The sequence below is a fragment of the Colobus angolensis genome, unplaced genomic scaffold, assembly GCF_000951035.1.
Source record: "Colobus angolensis palliatus isolate OR3802 unplaced genomic scaffold, Cang.pa_1.0 Scaffold6, whole genome shotgun sequence".
NCBI lineage: Eukaryota > Metazoa > Chordata > Mammalia > Primates > Cercopithecidae > Colobus > Colobus angolensis.
Window position 1 is genome coordinate 5,940,149 of NW_012119598.1, and position 21,838 is coordinate 5,961,986.

Genomic DNA, 21,838 nt, shown 5'->3' on the forward strand with positions numbered 1-21,838 from the left:
CATTTTTTATAGACCACGTCAAGTGGTGATAATTTCTTAGTGTTATTTTTTGTGAGAATGTTTTTATTTCTCCTTTATTTTAAAGAATGTATTCATTGAATATAGAATTCCAGATTGATGGATTTTTATTTTTTTTCTCAGCAACTTAAAGACGTTGATCCATTGTCTTCTGCCTCTATAGTTTCTAAAGAGAGAGCCATAATCTTTTCAGTCATTCTTCACTTGTAAATACTGTTATCTCTCTTTTTTTAAAAAAAAATTATTAATTATAATTTTTTACTGTGGTATCTGGTTACTTTCAAGACTTCTCCCCCCTCCCCCCATCTTTGTTTTTCAGCAGTGTGATTTTGATATGTGTAGGTACGGTTTTCTTTTAAGTTTATCTCACACTTATGGTAGATCTTTTGATTTTGGCCCAGGAGACCTTGAGACTCTGCTTACATTTTTTTTTTTTTAATCTTTTTCTTTCTCTTTTTCAGATTGGATAATTTCCACAGATCCGTCTTCATGTTCATTGACTCTGTTCTCTGTCGTCTCCATTCTGCTGCCTTGATCACCAAATACATTTTTATTTCAGTGCTTTTTTTTGTTTTAAAATTTACATTTGGTTTTGCTTTATAGTTCCTATTTTTCTTCTGAGAATTCCTGTATTTTCATTTCTATCAAGTTTGTTTTTGTTTACCTCATAGAGCAAAGTGACAGTGGTTGCTTTAAGTACGTTTAATATCCATTATCCAAAATGCTTGGAAAGAGAAGTGTTTCAGATTTTTGGATTTTGGAATATTTGCATTATACTTACTGTTTCAGCATCCCTAACTCAAAAATCGAAAATTCAAAATGCTCCAATGTGCGTTTCTTAGTGGGCATCATGTCCATTCTCAAAAAGTTTCATATTTTGGAGCATTTTGGATTTTGGATTTTTGGATTAGGGATACTGAACCTGTATCTCTTTGATAGTTCCAATGTCTGGATCGTCTTGTGATTGACTTCTGTTAAGAATTGGTGACATTTTCCCGGTTGTTTGTAAACACATTTGGGATTGTATATTGCACATTCTGAATGGCATCCTGTCATCTGCGGTGATGTTGATGTTTTAGTAGGGTGATCAACCTCGTGAGCTCTAGGCTTTCAGTGGGATCTGCTTCCTAGGGGCAGCGATTCAGTTCTCAGTGTCAGTTGTTGCTGGGCTTATTTTTGTCCATCCTGTGCTTAAGGGGTTAGTCTGCAACTTATGTGAGTGGTTCAGATCTCAGTTCGGTTTGCGCAGCTTTTTCTATGCTGGTTTGAGTCTGTGCTGTGTGTGTGTCACTCCAGTGTCAGGCTGATATCTGTGCAGGTTTCCACAGAGAATGTGGGCATCCTTTCCTGGGCTTTCTCTACCCCAAGATCATACCCTCAGACTCCTCAACTTGCAGAATCCCTTTATCTGCAGACAGACAGACAGGTTTCTCTTTGAGTTGAGTTGCCTGTGTTGTTGTGCAGCTGTGCAACTGGGGCTCACCTTTGGGGCAAAATCATATGAGAAGAAAACAAAGCAGGAACTTCACCCTGTGTGGGTTGCCTTTCCAAGTATTAACTCTCCTTTATAATTTTTCTATTTGTTTACTTTTCAGAGTCCTTTGTTAGTTGTTTAGAGATTTTGGTTGTAATCAGAGAGAGGGATGGACTGGTGGGCTCATGCCCCCATAGTGGACCTGAACTGTAGTTTGGATTGTGTATGCACTCCAGGTGAAAGGATAATTGCGTGACACACATGTGGTGCTGGAAATGTGTGGTATTGGCTCCACTTGTCTATTTACTCTATCAACTTTATTAATCAGAATTAAGCCTGGTACATTTTTGAGGCCAGTTAGTTGAGACTGTCTAAGATTTGTGAAACTCTGGCTCGTTTCCCTCCTCCCGCCCTCCCTTCCTTCTCCATTCCTTTCTTTCACCTTCCTAACTTTCCTTTCTTCCTTTAAGTCAGTCTTGCCCTTTTTAGTGCCCATTCAGAAAAGCAAACAAATACACGTCAGCCCCATGTGTAGGTTTTGCCTCGAGTTTCTCCTGGTGACATATTTTCAAGCTGCCAGAATAGAGATGCCTATTCAAATATTTACTTAGCCTTTTTCCCTTTTCAAAACAGCTAAAATGGTAAGACTTTTTTTCTGATGTAAAAGCAATCTGTAATCACTGAAAAATTCAGAAAGTAAAATATAAAAATGAAAATGAAAGTAATTCCATGATCCTACATAAATTAGATTCTTTATAAAATTTAGTCGCTATATAAAACTTTAAATCTTTATGCATACTTATAATTAGAAGTTATTATATGTTTTGTAAAAAGTAGAATCATACTTTGAATATTTTTTGTAATAATTTTTTCCACAAGAAATGTGACACAAATGTCCTTTGATGTTGCCAAATGTTTATCTACATCATCATTGTCAGTGGCTACGTGACCACTGTGGATGGATCTTTCTGGCCACTCCCACGCTGATTTTTTTTTTTTTTTAATACTTTATGTTCTAGGGTACATGTGTACAACGTGCATGTTTGTTACATGTGTATACATTGCTGTGTTGGTTTGCTGCACCCATTAACTCATCATTTACATGAGGTATATCTCCTAATACTATCCCTCTCCCCTCCCCCCACACCACAATAGGCCCCAGTGTGTGATGTTCCCCTTCCTGTGTCCAAGTGATCTCATTGTTCAGTTCCTACCTATGAGTGAGAACATGTGGTGTTTGGTTTTCTGTTCTTGCGAAAGTTTGCTGAGAATGGTGGTTTCCAGCTGCATCCGTGTCCCTACAAAGGACACGGACTCATCCTTTTTTATGGCTGCATAGTATTCCATGGTGTGTATGTGCCACATTTTCTTAATCCAGTCTGTCATTGATGGATATTTGGGTTGATTCCAAGTCTTTGCTATTGTGAATAGTGCCGCAATAAACATACGTATGCATGTGTCTTCATAGCAGCATGATTTATAATCCTTTGGGTATATACCCAGTAATGGGATGGCTGGGTCAAATGGTATTTCTAGTTCTAGATCCTTGAGGAATTGCCACACTGTTTTCCACAATGGTTGAACTAGTTTATAGTCCCACCAACAGTGTAAAAATGTTCCTGTTTCTCCACATCCTCTCCAGCACCTGTTGTTTCCTGACTTTTTAATGATTGCCATTCTAACTGGTGTGAGATGGTATCTCATTGTGGTTTTGATTTGCATTTCTCTGATGGTGAGTGATGATGAGCATTTTTTCATGTGTCTGTTGGCTGCATAAATGTCTTCTTTTGAGAAATGTCTGTTCATATCCTTTGCCCACTTTTTGATGGGTTTTTTTTTTTTTTTCTTGTATATTTGTTTGAGTTCTTTGTAGATTCTGGATATTAGCCCTGTGTCAGATGAGTAGATTGCAAAAATTTTCTCCCATTCTGTAGGTTGCCTGTTCACTCTGATAGTACTTTCTTTTGCTGTGCAGAAGCTCTTTATTTTAATTAGATCGATGGGTTGTTGACAATAAAATTTTTATGCATGTGTCCTGTGCACTTGTCTTAATATTTTCCTGGGATAAGTTTGTAAAAGTGGAATTACTGTTTTTTCTCCCAAGGTTTATGATGCATATTCATAGGCACACTGGAAAAAAGTACCTGCAGTATTTGAAAGTGTTGATTTTACCACACCCTTAACAATATTGAACATTATGAGTCTCTTTACTCTTTACATTTAACAGGAAAAAAATGTACACTGGTGTTTTGTTGTTATTGTTTTTTAGAAGTGGGGGGGTCTCACTGTGTTGCCCAGGCTGGACTTGAGCTCCTGGCCTCAAATGATCCTCCCACCTCAACCTCCTAAGTAGCAGGGACTGCAGGCATGTGCCATAGTATCAAGCTTATACTGGTGGTGGTATAATTCCCTTTCTTTTTTTCTGGTCACTAGTGTCACTGAACATGTTCCCAGAAGCTATTGACTCAGTCCATTTTCTTTCTTAGTTTTGTTTCTGTTTTGAGACGGAGTCTTGCTCCGTTGCCTAGGCTGGAGTGCAGTGGCACAATCTTTGCTCCTTGCAACCGCCATCTCCCGGGTTCAAGTGATTCTCCTGCCTCAGCCTTCTGAGTAGCTGGGACTGTAGGTGTGCACCACCACAACCGGCTAATGTTTGTATTTGTAGTAGAGACAGGGTTTCAGCATTTTGGCCAGGCTGCTCTCGAACTCTTGACCTCAAGTGATCTGCCTGCCTTGGCCTCCCAAAGTGTTGGGATTACAGGCCTGAGCCACTGAGCCCAGCCACTCAGTCCATTTTCTGGTGAGACTAGGAAGGATACTAGAATATATTCTGTACGTTTTCTTTTTATTCTTTCACTCCAAATGATAACTTATTCTCATCTTTGTTGAAGTCCTCTGTGTATCCCTCCCTGTCAGTGTCTTCACTCCTTCCCTCTCTCCCTCCCTTCTATGAGCAATCACATTCTGAATTTTGTCTTATTACCTTTATTTTCATTATAGTTTTACTATTTATATAGTCAAACAAGTTAACGCTCATGTGCTTTTATATTTTGACAAATGAACTCACAGTATAGATCCTTTCGTGACTTTCGGTTTTCATGCATTCGTGTGAAGTTCATCTGTGTTATCATAGGTAGAGTTTTAGTCCGTTTGTTTTTTGCAGCTATGGGATGAATGTCCCATAGTTCATTCATCCATTCTTTAATGAATATTTGCTTGGTTACAATTTTCTTTTTGCTATTACAAATGCCACTGCTGAACATTCTTGTACATCTGAATGTATAGGTATAAGAGTTTCACTGAGCTATATTTTACATAGCAGTAAAATTGCTAGAAGTCAGCACTTACAAGCGTCTTTGGGTATCATCAAATTGATTCCCAAAGTGGTTGGCCCAATTTACATTGTCTTAAGCCTTTCTAAAGTTCCCTGGTGCTTTACATCCTCTTTAACACTTAACCTTGTTCAGCTTATTTTGGCAGTCTGATAAGCTGAAAATAGTATCTTTAGCTGAACTTGGTGGTGTGCCTGTAGTCCTAGCTACTCAAGAGGCTGAAGCTTGAGGATCACTTGAGCCCAGGAGATCAAGGCTGCACTGAGCCATGATCCCACCACTTCACTGCAGCCTGGGTGGTAGAGTGAGACCCTCTCTCAAAAATTAAGTAAATAAATAATAAATTAAATCAAATGGTATATTGTGGTTTTTATTTGCTTTTACCTGGTTACTGTTAAGTTTGAACACATTTTTATTTATTTATTTGACATTTATAGTTTTTCTTTTGTTCATTTTTTGGGTGAGGCTCATTTCTCTCTTCCAAAATTGATTGGCAGGAATTCTACATTTATATCACTTACTAATCATTTGTCATTTCTGTGTGTTTCATTATATTCTTTAGGTTTGTGGCTTTTCTTTTCTGTTCTTTTCTTAAGTTGCTCTTTCATAAATGGAATATATATATATATACACACACACACATACATTTCTTTTTTTGAGTAGCTTTAGGTTTCTTTATATAACATCATTCTCCAAAAAAGTCACTTCGCCCGAGATTGTGCGTGGGTGTAAGTTGGCAAGTTTTATGAAGATAACCCTTTCGCTTGTCATGCTTGATTCTGGTAGTTTAAGTCTCTCATGTTATTGCCTTATCATTCATATTTTCAGCGTTGGGATTCTAAATATTTAATGACTTCTAAGCATTTACCCTCTCTTTCCTAGTGTTCTGTCAGATTTAGTCCCACCCTCGGTGACAGTTTCCCTTGGCTGGGAAGTCATACTCTAGGATGTGCTTGTTTGACTAGGAAATGTAGCTCAGAGCTTGCCTGGGAGTCCAGTGATGTCATTGTCACTGAATTGGATTTATTTCCTCCTATGTTTTTTAGTTTTCCCTAATCCTGCTTCTCATCCACACCACCCCTCTGGTATTTCCATCACTGTAATAAAAATAAAGGCTTTGGCACCTTGTCTTAAGCTATGGTATATGTCTACATTTCTGATGTTTTTGCAACTGTCGTGATACGTCTGTGGCATGCTTTCTAGATATAAGAAACATCTGGAAAGCTGAGAGTCTGTCCTGTATGTTCATTTCAACGTCTAAGGTCTTGTATGCTTGCCAGGTATATGAAGCAATTTCCATTTAACTTTCCAGTTTTTCCCTCATCAATGTGGACTTAATTTTCCATTTTCAACTGTCATCCTTTTTCCCGTTGTCTTCTGCCATTCCTGAAACAGCAACACCAATAACACAGTCTAACCATTAGCTTTTTACATGTAGAAGCTGTTGGGACAGTTTGTGAGTGAGCAAATAAAAGGTGTGGATTGAAAAGAAATGGAATTTGGCAAGTTGGTATTGATACAAGTGGTCCCTTCTTTTATCAGACTGTAGTATTGTTCCAAGTTCTTCACCCCTCCCTGTATCTGTGCACGTGGTCCCGTGACTTTGAAGCACTGTCCGCTATGGGAAGAATATACTTCTCTGCCCTGCTGATTTGGAGCTTGGCCCTGTAACTTTTTTGGCTAAAGGGAAATTAGCAGATGTGACAGGAAAAGAGGCTTGAAATGTACTTAGCGGTTGCTTTTGCCCTTTTTAGCTTCTGCCGTTATGAGGTGAACATGCCCTGTGTAGCTTGCTGGTTCCAGAACAGTAAGAAGCACGTGGAGTGGACCTGAACCACCCTCAGGGCCTGAAGCTCAGCCAGTCAGGACCAGCTGAGCCCCAGTGCCGCAGATGGGTGGTGGTTGTTGCATGGCACTGCGATTTTGTAGTGGTTTGTTGATCAGCTGTAGCTGGCTGATACAACATACATTGTGGTTGTCATACTGTTTTTCAGCTTACCAAGGGCTCATAGAATGCTGAAGATTCTCTCTTCCAATATCATTCACAGAAAATTCAGCTCATTTATTTCAAGTATTTCCTCTTCACCCTCCTTTCTAACTTAGCAGGAAAGATATTTGGAAAGAACTTGACTTTTTTACTTCCCTCCCTCTGCAGAGAAGCCACTGAAATAGTTTCTCAGTATTTTAGTGGGTTGTGGTGGTGGTTCTGAAAACCAGACAGGGATTGGGGGTGGGATTTATCTGGAATGTCCTCTATATGGAAGGTTTTTGAAAAGCTACTGATATATGGAAGATCCTTGTGTGTGTGTGTGTGTGTGTGTGTGTGCACGCATGCACATGCATGTGTTTGCAATATAACCTTTTAAAAGTTTTAGTGCAGGCTGGGCACGGTGGCTCATGCCTGTAATCCCAGCACATCAAGAGGCCGAGGCGGGCAGATCACGAGGTCAGGAGTTCGAGACCAGCCTGACCAACATGGTGAAACCCCATTTCTACTAAAAATACAAAAATTAGCTGGGTGTGGAGGCAGGTGCCTATAATCCCAGCTACTTGGGAGGCTGAGGCAGGAGAATCGCTTGAACCCGGGAGGTGGAGGTTGCAGTGAGCCGAGACTGCACCATTGCACTCCAGCCTGGGCAACAAAGTGTGACTCTGTCTCAAAAAAAAAAAGAAAAGAAAAAGAAAAAAATCGCCGGGCGTGGTGGCTCAAGCCTGTAATCCCAGCACTTTGGGAGGCCGAGACGGGCGGATCACAAGGTCAGGAGATCGAGACCATCCTGGCTAACACGGTGAAACCCCGTCTCTACTAAAAAAAATACAAAAAACTAGCTGGGCGAGGTGGCCGGCGCCTGTAGTCCCAGCTACTCGGGAGGCTGAGGCAGGAGAATGGCGGGAACCCGGGAGGCGGAGCTTGCAGTGAGCTGAGATCTGGCCACTGCACCCCAGCCTGGAAGACAGAGTGAGACTCCGTCTCAAAAAAAAAGAAAAAGAAAAAAATCTTAGTGCCATGTGTCTAAATTTAATCAGTCTTAGGTCAAAGACTCTGGAATCAGTGGATTGTAAGCTTCATAAGGGCAGGGAATTTTTTGGTTTTGATCACTGTGGTATTTCCAGTTCCTAGAACAATGCCTGGCACATAGAAGGCACTCAATAGTCATATATAAATTAGATAGATGGGTGTGTGGGTGGATGGACCCCCCACTCCTCATCCCAATGTTTGTTATTCTTTCTTTAGGCTCATGGAAACAGTAAAATGTGGGGGGAAACTGACCTAATTTTTGAAGCTTCCTCATGACCCCTGCCCTCAGCTGTTCAGTACAATTCCCAGTTTCCAAGGATGGTGCAGTGGGAAGCACATGGGCCTCAGGGTGAAGACCCGGCTCCAGTCAGGCCTGGCCACCAGCTGGGCTGGAGATCTTGGGCAAGTCCTGTGGGTCTCAGTTTCTTCATCTGTAAGATGAGGGGCCTAAATTATGTGATTTTCAGATTTCCTTTTAGCTCTCAAATCTTAAACAGCCTAGAGGTTCTTAATATCAATAAAACCCGTAGAGGATTGTGTTTTGTTGTATAGCACCACATAGAAAATTGCATAGCAGCAGGACTTGGGTATATATGGTTGGTTAATCAGGGTTTTTCCTCCTCTTAAAGAAATTCTTGGAGACCGTAAAAAAAAAAAAAAAAAGAGAGAGAGAGAGAGAGAAAAGAGGATGCTCATATAATTGGATTTTATTTAAACTATTTATGAAACTCTTGCTTCATGGGATCACTGCAGCTTTGCAGGCAGGTAGTCATGTGCTCTCAATGGCTCAATTTTATTTTCTCCCTTGCAAAAAGGCAATTTAGAAGTTTAGGAATTATTTATGGTACTGTGGGGATAAACACAATCTGCTAAGTTGTTTTTCTTGTATCGTTTTTTTTTCAAGGTTCATTCCTGTATTTTAGGCTGGAAGCAATGTCTTCATGAAATGGCCATGTTGTTATGTCCATGGAAAAAATGAGTTAATGTCAGTAGGCAAAATTTATCCCAGGTAATGTTACTAGGCAAAATTTATGCCAGGTTTTAAAACTGTGATTCTTAATTGGTATAATTCAAGAGTTGGATATTACTGGGTGATTCTCAGAAATAAAGACTTGGTAATCACCTAAGTATGGCAAATGATAGTCCGAAAAAGTCTGAGTTTTCTTTACTGGAGAGTGTCTCCAAGCTAGGAAGAACTAGCTCTGTTTGAGGGAGGGAGTGTGCAGTATTTCCCAGACTTCTTTGACCACAAAATCCCTTCATGAAAAGATTTCTTCTATGGATCCTGTCCCGAGAAGTACACATGGGGACATGCTCATCCATTGGCTGCTGGGATTGACAGTAAACTAGGAGGCTGATAGAAATGTTTTCTGGGGAAGCAGGGACAAACGACAGTAAGACACTCTTTAAAAATTTTACCTTGAGGCATGCCTTCAATACAAAGGGAAGTAGCTGATACTAACATAAGTAATTCAGAACATTCATTTATCATTTTAGATTATTTGTCTGTAGAGCCCTGGAAATTGAGGGCTTGTGGGCTTCAAAGGCATTAGAAAGAAAAAAGCTCTCAAAATCCATTATGTGTATTTGATACTTCATGTAGTAGAATCAGCCTTCCCTCTTTTCTTCCATCCCTGAAGCAAACCTTTAAGTATCTGTGTGGTAGGAACCATACCCAGGTACTATGGATGTCGAGGTGGTTTCTGCCTTTGGGGGACTTCCAGTCCGGTGGTAGAGGCTGATGGGTAAGCTGCTCTGTCCAAGGTGCTATGGTAACAGTTGAAGGAGGAAATGGTTCCCTGAAAGCTTGTGCAAAGCTTCATACTTGGATGTGACGCTTGAGCTGACAGATGAAGTCTGAGTAGTTTAGATGATGGGGCTGAGGGAAGAGGAGGTTTTTAAAGTACATTTTATTGTGTATATTTAAGGTATACAACATGATGTTATAAGATACATATATATAGTAATATGGTTACTCTAGGGGAACAAATTAACATAGCCATCATCTCACTTAGTCACCCATTTCCCCCGCTGTGTCATGAGCAGCTGTTGGCTACTCATTTGCTTGTGCAGAGATACAGGGAGTGAGAGGCAGCACTGTGTGTCTGGGAAGACTGACTCATGGATCACTGGATTATACCAGGAAACATGTTAGTTAGGTGGAGGAGGTTGGAACCTAGATAGGGTCAGTTCCGGAAGGACTACGAATGCAAAATCAAAGACCTTACATCTCATCCTTCTGGTAGTAGTGAGGCATTGAAATATTGAAAGTAGGAAAATAATGTGACCAGATTGATATTTGGGAATCTGGCATTACTGTGGAGTGTGAGTGGAAGAAATGCAAGTTCAAAGACAAGGAGAACAGGAGAATTGTCTAGGCTCTAAATGATGAGGGCAGGAGCTGAAGCAGCAGAAGCAGTGGGCAGAGAGGGGGCCAGATTGTGTGCCTTTTAAGAGTTATCACCAGGTTTTATGTGCAAGGGGACCACCTTCTTGGCATGAGGAAAAGGTCATGGATTGAAGGAGCAGATTAGTTCTGATTGCAGCTTTCCTAAGCATAATTGACACACAGAACCTTTGAGCAATACTCTGCCACTGGCACACCCTCCAGAGAATTGTAGGTGAATTCCACAGCACGCTTTTTACCCCCATTCTCTACCTTAAGCTACCTAAATCATAATCACTAGCATAACCTCTTCCTCATCATGGAGGCATTTTTAAAGAACATTATCCAGAGAAGTACAATCTGTTAGGTGAAGGCTCTTGTTACCTAAGAAGGCAAAATGTACAAATGCTACTCATCCTCCTCCCTACCTTATCCTCAATAAACATTTACTGAGGATAAACATTTATTGAGGATAAAGTAGGGAGAATGAGTAGCATTTGTAAGAAAAGTAGATGCTTGGCAAGTGAAGATGAACGAGGCAGAACTGCCTTCAAGGGGTGAATGGTCTGATGAGGGACGCAGTCTCACAAATAGCCCCATAAGCAGATATGTGATCATGCTTGGAGGCAAGTGGCCTGCAGAATCAGGGAGGTTATCCCAGAAGAATTACCTTGAAGAGCGGTTCTTTTACCTTCATCTTGAAGAATGCATAGGCCTTTGCCAGGACAATAGGAAGGCAGGGCCTTCTAGGCAGAGGGGATAGCACATTCAAAGATACAGAGTTTTGAAAGATCCAGAATGTTTATTTGAGGACAGAGCATCGCAGTGTGGCTGGGGTAGCCTAGGTGACAATGAAAGTGCTGGTAGGAGGTAGATCCAGAGAAGCCTGGAGTGTGAGGCTTTGTATGCAAAGCTAAAGGAGTATGGACTGTGCTGTTGTTATTGCAGCCAGTTGAGACTTATTTGGGAAGGGAAGGCAATGAGAAAGTGGAAGAAGGGAGTCCGCCTCTTCATGTATTGTATACAATTATTTTATAAGTCATGCATTTCTTTGGGGTACAAGTGTGCCTGTGAGTGTGTACACTCTTCCTCCCACTGCTTTCATGTCTGTGTTTGTGCCCTTCAAGTTTTTTAAATGCAAATACAAATATATATTATTTTTCTTTCTCCTTAAAAACAAAAGCAGCATACAATATTTTTTACTTTTCTTTTTCACTTACAGTGTATTTTAGAGATGTTTGAACGTTAGAAAGCATTCCCATTTCTATTCACAGCTGCATGGTATTTCATTGTGTGTATGAACCATAATGTATTTAATCAGTGCTCCCTTGATAGGCATTCTGTGTGTTTCCATCTTTTGCTATTAAAAACAATGTTTCAGTGAATAACTGTGTACATGTGTCACATTTTGCATGCAATACATCTATAAGATTTATTTCTTGAAGTGGAATTGCTAAATCACATAGTATATGCATTTATAATTCTTATAGACATCATGCCTATTAAGTAGACCTGGGGTGAAGCAGTCATATCTGATATGCAGATTGAATGGGGGTAAGCTGTGAGCCAAGTGGAGGATGGTGCTGTGTTAGCCTTGGTGACTCATGATGCCCTTTCACAAGATGGAGACAGAGAAGCTATGTAGGTTGCACCCCCGCTTTCGACCTCTTAAGCCTGAAGTGTCTGTAAGACATCTAGGTAGAAATATCTAGGAGATAGTTGCAAGTGAAAGATCGGAGAGAGTAAGAGAGCTCTGTAGGAGATTTTGAATTCATCAGTGAAGTTAAAAGTCACTGGCCAGGCGCCATGGCTCATGCCTATAATCCCAGCGTTTTGGGAGGCAGAGTCGGGTGGATCACTTGAGGTCGGGAGTTCCAGACCAACCTGGCCAACATGGTGAAACCCCGTCTTTACTAAAAATGCAAAAATTAGCCGGGTGTGGTGGTGGGCACCTGTAATCCCAGCTACTCAGGAGGCTGAGGCAGGAGAATCGCTTGAACCTGGGAGGTGGAGGTTGCAACGAGCCAAGACCGTGCCACTGCACTCCAGCCCAGCTGACAGAGTGAGTAAGACTCCATCTCAAAAAAAAAAAGGAAAAGTCGTAGACTTAAGATTTTATCTATATATGAAAATTATCATAAAGAAAAGAAGAGAAAGGCCAAAAAGTATAAGGTTTCAGAAAAATAAACATTCTCCTAGGTTCCTTTATCTATTAAATTTATTGGAATTCATTGGCATAAGGCAAGAGTTCTCATGTGGTTTAGGTCTTTATTTGACTTACTCATTCATTGTTCATGCATTCATTCATTTCAATATTTGCTGAATACCTGGTAGTACAGATTGCATATCTCTTATATTAAATGCTTGGGACAAGAAATGTTTTGGGTTTTGGATTGTGTGTGTGTGTGTGTGTGTGTGTGTATTTTGGAATATTTGCATTATACTTACTGATTTAGCATTCTTAATCTGAAAACTCGAAATCAGAAATGTTCCAATGAGCATTTCCTTTGAGCTTCATGTGGGCCCTCAAACAGTTTTGGATTTTGGAGCATTTAAGATTTCAAGTTTTTCAGATATGAGATACTCAGCCTGTACCAATTAATGATGAAAATGCGATCATCCCTTGGTATACATGTGGGACTGATTCCAGGACCTCTGAGTATATCAAAATCTGCACATACTCAAGTCCTGCAGTTCCCTGAGGAACCGCATATATGAAAAGTTGGCCCTCTGTATACATGGGTTTTACATCTGCAAATACTGCATTTTTGACCCACATTTGGTTGAAAACAATGCATGTAGAAGTGAACCTGTGTAGTTCCAGTCTTTGTGGTTCAGGGTCAATTGTATGAGGCTACAGATGGCCCCTGCCCTCCTGCAGCTCACAGTCAGGTGGGAAGTATGGTCAGGTAAATGTGTAGTCAGTATGTACTGACACATGCTGTGAGGAAGGCAGCACATTGCACTGTGGGAATAGTAGGAGGTGGCATCTAGTGTGACCTGGGGAAGTTTTCAGAAAGGCCTTCTGCTCTGAGGTGTGAGGAATGAGTAAGGGTTAGTGGTAACAGGGAGTGGTGAAGGGGAAGTGTGATGTGGTCTGCAGGGGCGAACTAGTTTGGTAAGGGGCCAGGTGGTAGGCATTTGGGTTTGGGCTGGCCTTGGTCTCCTGCTCCAGCTCCCCAGTGCTGTTGTAGTGTGAGGGTCGCGGTGGCCATCAGTGAAGTATGGCTGGGTTCCAGTGACTCCTTATTTATGGATTGTGCCTCTGATTTCCATGCATCATGAATAGTGTTCTTCTTTTGATGTTTTCCAGCCATTTAAAAAAGAAAAACTCATTCTTAGCTTGTAGGCCATAAAAAACCAGAGGGTTAGGGAGCCAGACTTGGCATGTAGGATGTAGTGTGCTGCCTCTTAGTCCAGGCACAAGGAGCAGCCTTTTCAAAGGTTGAGGCGAGAGAAGCACACAGGGGCTTCTCTGAGTGCCTCTTCTTAGGGGTCTCCTTGCCTCCAGGGTCTCCCTCCTCCAATCTGCCCTGTGTGGAACCCCTGGATACATCGCCTTGGGCTACCTCTTTCATTATTGCTGTGCCTCTCTGGATAATCTTCTGTGATTCTTCATGAAGGTATTCAGGGTCCTCTCCTCATTTTCTGCTGTGTTTACCTCAGCTTCCTTTCATGAAGATTTGGGGAAAGTCCTGCTCCACTGACAGGAATCTGGTATTTTAGATACGACTGGAGGTGTGTAAACACTTCCGGGCTTTCTAGGCCACTGCTCATTCCTATGTATGCACACATAGTTTGCTTTCATTGTGAACTTTTTGTGTATTTCCTAGAAAAGTTACTTTGGGATTAATTTACATATAAAAGTCCTATATTTTCATCTTATTTTTATCCTGCCACTTCAGGTATAGGGAAACAAATGAAAAAGGCTTCAAATGTTGACTTCTAAGGCTTTATTACCTCAGACAGCTTCATTATGTTTGTGGAAATCTAGTGTGCTTTGAAGGAATTAATCTAGCCTTACTTGCAATCTGTATGTGTTTACATAGAATGAACAAACATTGCATTACGTTTCATGAAAATTCAATTATTCCTGTCTCCAGGAAACATGCTCTGCTTAGTATTTAATTCTCAAGTATGTCAAGGTGATGGTTCTTGAACTGTCATAAGAATTGGGGAGTTGGGGCTCACTGCTCATTTCCATAATCAATGGGGAGATGGCCAGTGGAGACTTTTTATCACTAAGGTCCTCATGTAACCCATGTCTGAGGTTACAGGGGACACTGGGGACATCAATCTCTGTGGCATAGGGCTGATATAAAATCCTCTCTAGATTTTTGTTAGAATTAAGAGAAGTAACATTTAAGGATGATACTCTACATAATTAATCTTTTCTTTTGGAATTTGTTATGCCAAAACAAATTTGTTATGTATGGTTTATTCAGCGGGCATTTTCTGAGATGCTGTTGTTAATGGGGTGCAGCAAGAGAAGGAAGGGGTGACAATCAGCTGGTATTAGTGTCTGTTGTGATTGGTTAGACCCTACTTAACTGGCAAGGATCAGTGTAAATGCTCTTTTACTCTTGAAACATTTCTTGAGAAGTCCAACAACTCATCTGCCACTGTGTCGTTATTGCAGTGAAGTGATTATTTTAGGGAAACACCTATCACATGTCATCACCATGTCTTTTATAGTTACATGATAGTTACTAAAATGTATCCTTTTCTTCCACAAGAGTCTAACCTCCTTGAAGGTAGGACCATGCTTAATTTCTACTGGTTTGTGGCTACAGTATTATACTGAAGAAACGGTAAGTGGGGTTCAGCAGGCCGAGATGTGGAGGAGACGGTTTGGGGTCTAGAGTGGCCTAAGGGAATGATTTGAGTCAGGCCAGGAGCATGAGTTTACTTGGAGTCTTTGCGGAGTGAGGTGTAGGTGGGTATAGCACAGTACTACGAATTGAGAATGGATCAGACGTGTAGCTTGGGGGCTACACCAGGACGCACAGAGGCCATGCTTAAGGGTTTGGAATGGGGCAGCATTGAGAGTTTCTAAACAGAAATCACATGGTGAGGTCCACATGGCCTTTCAGGGCCTTCCTGCCCTGGCCTTTGCCTGCTTCCTTACTTTCTCTTCCACTCTTGCCTAAGGACACTGCATGCTCCAAGGAGCTCTTGAATGTGCCATGCACCTGCTCTGTTCAGCATTTCCCAAAGGGACCCTTGGCAGTCCTCATGCTCGTTTTTCCAACCATGCCATGCTTTGTTTATTGCCCTGCCTTTGCACCGTTCACTGGCTGTTTAAGGGAAGAGGCCGGGTCTCTTTATTTCTTTGTCACCAGGGCTTCACGCACACCTCATCTTTAGTGGGTGCTTAGTAGATATTTATTGAATGTTTGGATGGGTGAATGCATTTTGGCACCAAACCTTCACTTGTGGGCTGGAAGATAGATTGGATGGAGCGGAGATGGGAGGCAGTGAGACCGAGCAGCGGCATCATACCTGGGGGAGAAACATTGTGAATTACAGCTGTAGCAGTAGAAATTCAAGGGGGGAAACAGATTCTAGAGACCTGGGCAAGTAGAACTGACAGGACCCAGTGATCAGTGCATAAAATGGATGCTATGAAGAGCTAAGGGAAGTGGAAAAGTTAAAGACAGGCGCCTGAAGCCTGCCTAATCATGTCATTAGATGTTTTGCAGGGTGTGCGGTGGGCGAAAGTGGGGGTATGGGATGGGAGTGGAGACTGTTCTATGTAGGTCTGTTTGAGAATCAGCTTATTGAGGATTCATTGCCTTGGTTTGAAAAACTCCACTACCAAAGGCTGCACAGCATAGTAAATTGTGGAGCACTAAAGCATCCTTTGCTTAACTATTCAATTTATTTACAAATTTAGCTGCAACATAGTTCTATAAAGGATATGAGATAGTGGTATCTGTAGATATAGATGTATCTGGAGAAAACAAAAACCAAGGGGCAAAAGGTAAAAGGAAAATAAGAATGTGAAAATAGCAAAGCTGGGGTAAGGTTGCATGAAGAAATACACATTTCTATCAGTTACCACAAAAAAGCATAGATTTGGATTTCAGCTGTCTAATGGTAAAAGGAAGGAGGGAAACATAATTAATTAATACAATCTACAGTGTCTGCAAGATAAAATCATGCTCATTCTTTTTCAGAGAAAGCACAATATTCTTGACAGAGAAAGCTGAGAAAAAATTTCCCCTCATGCATGAGGCGGAATGTGTTCCAAACAATTGAATTTCAAAATGAGCTTTCTGACATTCCTTAGTCTCTTCTTACTAGTATAATAGGATTTGATTTGCTCTGTTTAACATATGATGAAGTTAATTGTGAAAGATCTCTAGGATCCAAATCTGCAAATTATTTCCAAAACTCTATTTTTTCTCTTTTACACCAGTTGTTCTATTGGTGAGTCAATACTTGCAGCTCCTGTGTGTGTGGCGGGTTGCCAGGTGCCCCAGATGGTACCAAGGTATGTAGGAATTTTTGAAGGAGCTCACAGTGCCAATGGGTAGTCTAGGCATAAACACATGGAAAGTGTGTTAAATGCAAGAGTTGAATAATGAGAAACCGTACAGGAGAGCCCACAAAGCTGTTCCTGATTTACTGCTATGTACCTGCTTAGACATCAGGTGGGGTCTGTGAATTCAAAAGACGCCAAGACCGGTGTGGGCTGGAGGAGCCAAGGGAGGTTTAACAAGGAGGGATGCTTTTAGTAATAGCATCAATAAACTTATACACTAAATTAAAAAGTTGATTATTTTGACATTTTTTTTTGACTGTTGTTTGTTTTTTTTTTTCAAAGTATTATGCCTAGTACTTTTATCAATGCCATTTGGGGTTACTAAGTTCTCCCTCCATTTTTTTTTTTTTAGACCCATGGACATGCCTTTCTGCTGTCACTCGTGAATGCTATCAAATAATCCCTACATCCTAATTTACATTTGCTTATGTCAAACTGCTTGTACTGTTCTGAAAATATCAACACTTGTTTCTTTAAATTAATTAATTAATTAATTTATTTATTTGGAGAGGGAGTCTCGCTCTGTTGCCCAGGCTGGAGTGCAGTGGCATAATCTCTGCTCACCACAACCTCCACCTCCCGAATTCAAGCAATTCTTCTGCCTCAGCTTCCCCCTGAGTAGCTGAGATTATAGGTGCGTGCTACCACGCCTGGCTCATTTTTTGTGTTTTTAGTAGATATGGGGTTTCACCATGTTAACCAGCCAGGATGGTCTCCATCTCCTGACCTCGTGACCCACCCGCCTCAGCCTCTCAAAGCGCTGGGATTACAGGCGCGAGCCACCAAGCCCAGTCTTGTTTTTTAAGGAATAATCTTTTAGCAGTCAACTCTCGGTCCCGATAATCTCTGTATAATCTTTGGATTCTCATTGCTGTGTGGATAAAGGTCCAAATCTGTGGTGACTGTGTCCTCCGAGGAAAAGCCTGCTCTGCTCTCCTCTGCCCAGCTCTCTGGCCATGCAGGGCCGCCTTCACCGTCCTTCCAGCTGAGCAAGCCTTTTGGTTCTCCCTTCCTTTGCTGGGACTGCCCAGGCACATCTGATGACCCTGTGACCCACTCCAGTAGCATCTGCCTATCTACTTCATGGCAAGCGTCACCACTATAGTAAGCCAATTGTGATGCTGTCTTTGTTTAATGTCACTGATTCTAACTTCCCCTTCCCAAGACTGCAAGTGCCATGAGGACAAAGACCTTGTTGATCGTAGACTGCTGACCCTCCAGCATCTAGCACGATAGCTGGCACAGAGCTGGTGGTCACGTGTACTTGTTTTTGATGTCATTGTGAGGAGATGATTTCCTTTTCCGGTTTTCATTCAAAACCATCTTGGTTATTGCTTATTTGTTTCTTACCCTGCAGATGGTTACTAAGCAGCTTTTTGATTTTTAAATCTTTGCAGAAGATTCCAAAAAGCCCCTCCAAAGATGACACAAGCCTCTATTTTATTGCCTTTCAAAATATATACACTTTTATTGCCAAGGGAAAATTTTTGAAGCTTCGGTATGCGTTAGTCTCCAGGGAACCAGCAGGGAAGGCCAGATTGTGAGAGTGTTAGTGGAGTAATGTCTGATGTAGTTTACTGAGCAATTTCGAAGCAGAGTAATGGAGGTAATCTCAGAAATTCTACACAGCAGCATTGAAAATGCACAGAGAGTGTTGCTTTCATTTCATTGACCTGAAATCAGCTTGTTTCACCCATCCTCCTTCTAATTTGTTTTTATTGCCTTAATATTCTGTGTCATGGAGGTTCTAAACATCTTTAAAATAAAATTCTTTGGAGATCTATAAACTGCTGCTTTCTAATTTCATTGCTCTTAATTATAGGTCATTGAAAATGCAAAAAGCAGAAGTAATGCAGGATAGTAGAAACAGCATCAGGAGGCCTGGACAATAGTTTTTAACTAACTTATTACTGCCTGCTGACTGTTTGCCCTAGAGGAATCCTTTGACATCTCTGAGCCTCAGTTTCTCATCTATAAAAGGAAGCTATTAGAAATGGTATTTAAGATTATTTATTATCTCAGTTTATACTCCCTCCATGCATCAAGCTTCATTTGTTCACTTAACAAGGCCGGGTGCGGTGGCTTATGCCTGTAATCCCAGCACTTTGGGAGGCCAAGGCAAGCAAATTGCTTGAGCCCAGGAGTACAAGACCAGCCAGGGAATGTGGTGAAACCCCATCTCTCCAAAATTACAAAAATTAGCCAGGCACAGTAGCGTGCATCTGTAGTCCAGCTACTTGGAGGGCTGAGGCAGGAGGATTGCTTGAGCACGGAGGTTGAGGCTGTAGTGAACTGTGATTGTGCCATTGCATTCCAGCCTGGGTGACAGAGCAAGACCCTGTCTCAAAAAAAAAAAAAAAAAACCCGAAAAGCAAAAAAAGAAACAAATATTTATTACGTGCCTACTATGTGCTGGAAGTATTCTCCCAGGTGCTTGAGATACAGCAAAGTGCAAACAAAGCAGTGTTCTTGTCCTCCTACAGCTTGCGTTCACTCAGCATTTGAAGGGCCTACTATTTAGTCCCAATTTATGAAAGGTTCTGTGTGATTAAAGGCTGTGGCCGGAGAATATATTGAGTAAAGAGATGGGCAGGGTTGGTCAGGCACAGTGGTTCATGCCTGTAAACCAACACTTTGGGAGGCCGAGGCGGGTGGATCATGAGTTCAGGAGTTCGAGACCAGCCTGGCCAACATGGTGAAACCCCATTTCTACTAAAAACACAAAAAATTAACCAGGTGTAGTGGTGCATGCCTGTAAGCCCAGCCTCAGGAGGCTGAAGCAGGAGAATTGCTTGAACCTGGGAGGCAGAGGTTGCAGTGAGCCGAGAAAGCATTACTGTACTCCAGCCTGGGCGACAGAGAGTGAGACCTCTGTCTCAAAATAAATAAATAAATACATAAATACATACATACATACATAAAAGTGATGGGCAGGGTCATTAGCAGGCAGGATTGAAAAGTGAGGCTCCATCTTACCTTGGCTGGTGAAAATGGCTCCCCCAGGGCATGGCCCCCCGAACGGTCCACAGGAGGAAAGGATACTCCTGTCCCCAGCCCTGACCAGCTACCAAAACAATAGCAGGGAAGGGGAGGCCGAGGGTAGCCCACTTACCTTGCCTTGGTAAGGTCTCCCTGCTGTTGGATTTCGCTTCCAGTTGTGTCATTTCAAATGCCCGTGATCCTCTACTGTGTGCAAGACAAAAGCATGAACACTTGCTTTTCCAGCGAGGCCCCGAGCCACCCTCCTCCCTTTCCCTGACACACGTCTAAGTCAGTGGACAAGCTGGCAGCCCGGTGTCTCCAGCACCTGGGGTGTCCCCCGTCTCATCTGCAGGCCGTTGTGTGTTATGTTTGCAGTTCAGAAGCTGACTCACTCTCTCTGCCCGCCAACATCCTCCACCTCCCCCACCTCCCACCCCTGTGGTCAGGGGGCATAGGTATTGAATGGCAGTGCCATCAGAGCTTAACGGCATCTTCTCACCCGATTCTCGGCCACTAGGATCAGAGAGTATTTCTTCCTCCCTGATTCTCTCAGTCCCTGCTGCACCATCCACAACTGTGGGGGAAGGGCTGACAGACTTTTTAAACTTGTTTTCCCTGCCTATCACAATGCCTGGCACATACCAGATCCCCTGAAATTGTTTGTGGAGCAGACTGTTATCATAATCTCCTGTGATATTTAGCACATTTTACCTTTTGGCGTGGTTATTTGAGAATTTTTTAAACTTTCCAGGTCTGAGCTCTTTGATAGCAGGGCCTGTGTTTTATTTATTTTTTAATCTCTGGAAGCACCTGGTTCTTGGACTCTATGAATATTTAATAGCCTGAAATAAACAGAAATTAATTCCTGGAGAGTTGAATTTGAGAGGTGGAAATGATCATATGGTTTTTATTTCTGTTTCTCTCAGGGGAAACTGAGTCAAAGAAAAATAAATAACTCACAAGCTGATGTGTCAACCAAGGCTAAAAATCCAGAGAGAAAATCAGCAATAAAAGAGCACTGTAATATTAGAAAGCTTCCAGATCTCTCCCTTCAGGAGTGTTTCCTACCTGTCACACAAAGATCTGTCGTACAAATTATGCTTTGTTTGCTGGAAAGCCTCCTGAAGCTGAATGGGTTTACTTTGGCATCAGCGGAGGCCATGATTGAGGGCGGAGATGAGACATTGGATCGCTCCTGTGTGGCTTCCGCATGGCCATCGTGGTTCCTCTGCCCAGCCCTCTCCTGCGAGGCACTTGATCAGCTCCAGGGCGCAGCTTGTGCGTCTGCTCCCATGACCAAGTCCCTCTGGCTCCCTTCCCCTTGGCTCTGGTTTGGCCTGACTCTGCCTGCTGCTCCTCAGGTCTGTCTAGGTTTAGTCCTATGTAATCATTTGCAGCAAAGCCTGCCCATGACTGGAAATGCAATCCTGGCTTGGCAGGAAAGGGGTTTGTGCAAGAGCTGGCTGTACCTGTGTCTGAAACACCTGAGGCCCTCCCAGGCCTAGGGATGCAAGAAGCCTGGGTTGGCAAAGCTGGCCTTCCTGCCAGGGCTGAGGAGCACTGGAGCCCTAGCAGGAGACTGCTGTCCAGCCCCTTGGCCAGCCAGAGCAAGGGCCTCTATAGTCAAACATGAATTCACAAATGGGAAGAGCGGGAGGTGACTCAGATCCACCTCCCCCATAACTGCTAATAATAGTGAATTATTAAGAACATAAAATCAGGATCTTGTTTCCCACATAGAGATCAGACCCATCAGCCCTGAGCGGTTATATAATCTACCTCGTACACGTGGATAGTATTGAGACTGGCACTTCCAAGCAGAAGCCTGCTAAATAAGGACATGTTTGTTGTTTCTTCTACCTCATCAAAATGTCTCTTTCTTATTCCTAAGAATGGCAGGGAGTAAAGGATTATTTATTTCCCTTGATATTTTTCATTTCAAGAATCAACATGGGCAGATTCACAGTGTTCACAAACATGCTGGTAGCAATTTGATTGCAGGAAGAATGAAATTTTGCTCAGGCAAGTGCAAATTTGTCGGTTGTGGTGAGAATGGCCATCCATGCCTGTATAAATGGTG

General features: G+C 42.1%; 1 protein-coding gene and 1 long non-coding RNA gene across 4 annotated transcripts in view; one reads left to right on the forward strand and one right to left on the reverse strand.

Annotated features, from left to right (window-relative positions):
* Positions 1-21,838, forward strand: part of FARS2 (phenylalanyl-tRNA synthetase 2, mitochondrial) — a 524,099-nt gene that overhangs the window by 186,090 nt on the left and 316,171 nt on the right. The window lies entirely within an intron of this gene.
* Positions 15,592-21,008, reverse strand: LOC105526604. The gene is made up of 3 exons (XR_001004103.1): positions 20,827-21,008; positions 19,889-19,962; positions 15,592-15,731 (listed from the first exon to the last, which is right to left on the reverse strand). It is a non-coding gene; the product is annotated as an uncharacterized LOC105526604 (long non-coding RNA).